Source organism: Entelurus aequoreus, linkage group LG09 (genome assembly GCF_033978785.1).
Source record: "Entelurus aequoreus isolate RoL-2023_Sb linkage group LG09, RoL_Eaeq_v1.1, whole genome shotgun sequence".
NCBI classification, from domain to species: domain Eukaryota; kingdom Metazoa; phylum Chordata; class Actinopteri; order Syngnathiformes; family Syngnathidae; genus Entelurus; species Entelurus aequoreus.
Genome location: NC_084739.1, coordinates 24136522 through 24139348, shown reverse-complemented (window position 1 = coordinate 24139348; position 2827 = coordinate 24136522).

Below are 2827 nucleotides of genomic sequence, written 5' to 3'. Positions count from 1 at the left end.
TGGAGAGTTGACTTATTTTTTGGGGGGGTGTGTCCCATAAAGTTTGTGTAATACGATGCGTCATTCCCTAGACTCTTGACGCGGTGCGTAGATGAGCAGTTTACAGTTTCTGGCTTGTTGTGACATGATGGAGAAGCCTCTCGCTCACCAGTATTACTCTGCTCACCAGTACTTAGCCTCACAGTCTGTAACCTTGGTGGGAGAATCCATATAAAAAGCTACTTGTGGTTCGAAAAATCTGATTGTGTGTCAGGTTTTGTTTTTTAAAATCTAGAATATTGACAGGAAGCCAAAGACCCACCCTGACCCCTGGGAAATTGAACTTGACCTAAATTTCATCCAAAACAATAGAAAGGAGGAGCCCAAATACTGTATGCTCTGTTGTAGTTCATGGTGCGTTTAAGTACTTTGGCAACACTTAATGTAGTATTATTAAAGATTTGCAAATGTAAATATGTCTCCATTTAACTGTAGATTCTAACAATTGACGTTTCAAGTGCCTTGAATTTTCTTCAGTGCTTTCTTGGGGCTGTCGATATTGGGTTTTGTCAGATGCTCATTCAGACTTGGACTTCCTTTATTGTCATTCAAATTTGAACTTTACAGTACAGATAAGAACAATATTTCGTTGCATTAGCTCGTTGTAGTGCAGGATAAAAGAGCAATAAGGTGCAGCTATAAATAGATTACTGTACAGATAAATACATGCATACGCATCCATGTTAGATTGGTGTATGTAAACCAGTGTTTTTTAAGACTGTCACCAAAAAATAGTTTAGCTGTGGTACTCAGTTGTAATACATTTTTTCCACCACTTGGGGCAGTAATGACAATATCAATATCAATATCAAATTATACCTGAAGTGGTGAAGCTGTAATTCTATTTGCACTTGCATTTTATTTACAGCTATTTAAGAAACATTATTTCGTATTATTTTATTCAGAATTTATTTTACCACTGCGTAATTGTATGTAAAAAAAAATTGTTTACCAATCTTCATGAGTGCCTTCTTTTGCTGTATATTTGACTAGGATTTATTTTTCTAATCGGCCTGATCCAATCCTTGATAATATTATTTGTAATTAACACATGGTTTCATATAATTTAATAATTTTTATTCTATTAAACTAAGTAGATTAGATATAAATATTTAAAATGATTCAAATCAAATAGTAAGATTACTAATGCAGTGTTAATATTGAGTGGGTCCCGGCCCCCTCTGTTGTGGAACTGTTGGCCCGTGTGGTCAAAAATGGTAAACAGCCCTGTAGTAGATAATGTTATTTTGTGATTGTGTTGGTGTTTATGATAATGACAGGTGTATTTTATGACCATTTATTGGAATGCATGTACGCAACGTAGTATTAGTATTAGAACCGGCCCGCGGGCCACAGTCAACCACAGAACTTTCCTCCAGAAGGTCTTATCTTTGTCCATGTGATGTCGGACGAAACAAAAATTGAGCTGTTTGGCCACAATACCCAGCAATATGTTTGGAGGAGAAAAGGTGAGACCTTTAATCCCAGGAACACCATTCCTACTGTCAAGCATGGTGGTGGTAGTATTATGCTCTGGGCCTGTTTTGCTGCCAATGGAACTGGTGCTTTACAGAGAGTAAATGGGACAATGAAAAAGGAGGATTACCTCCAAATTCTTCAGGACAACCTAAAATCATAAGCCCGGAGGTTGTGTCTTGGGCGCAGTTGGATGTTCCAACAGGACAATGACCCCAAACACACGTCAAAAGTGGTAAAGTAATGGCTAAATCAGGCTAGAATTAAGGTTTTACAATGGCCTTCCCAAAGTCCTGACTTAAACGTGTGGACAATGCTGAAGAAACAAGTCCATGTCAGAAAACCAACAAATTTAGCTGAACTGCACCAATTTTGTCAAGAGGAGTGATCAAAAATTCAACCAGAAGCTTGTGGATGGCTACCACCTTATTGCAGTGAAACTTGCTAATTAAGGGACATGTAACCAAATATTAACATATGCTGTATGTATACTTTTGACCCAGCAGATTTGGTCACATTTTCAGTAGACCCATAATAAATTCATAAAAGAACCAAACTTCAAGAATGCTTTTTGTGACCAACAAGTATGTGCTCCAATCACTCTATCGCAAAAAAATAAGAGTTGTAGAAATGATTGGAAACTCAAGACAGCCATGACATTATGTTCTTTACAAGTGTAACTTTTGACCACGACTGTATCTCACATTCTATATTGTGTTTTGGAAAAAGGTTGTCATAAATGTTACTTAATTCATAAAAATAAAAATAATAATAATAATATATATATATGTATATAATAATACAAAAGAAAACACAAATGTATTCAGTTATAAACATTCATTCACGTTCTTCTTTCCTTCATGTATCTAAACGTTACCGCTGACGGCATTTTTCTCTATATTTTTATTGTAATATTTTCAGAATGTGTTTGTTCTATTTTTGGCCAAAGTAAGACAAGGAAAACAATCTGAAATTGTCTTTCTTTTTTAGTTTTAATGCCATGATTTTAATAGTCCGGCCCGCGTGTGCACAGATTTTCCTCCATGCGGCCCCTGAGCTAAAAGGAGTTTGACACCCCTGTCATAGAGGATCTGTGACTTTGCAGTATAAGGCCTTAAAAAAAAGCATAACGCTCCTGTCAAAATAAGGATCTTTGACTCGGCGCTCCTTTAAACAGGCGTGTGCTCGCCTCATTCTCTGTACTTTCAACCAATGGAATAGACTAGAATTTCACTTCTAACTACACGTTGTGGTAAGTTGTAGATGTTTTGTAATTGACATGATTAACTTTGCTACAAGGTCATACGTGACA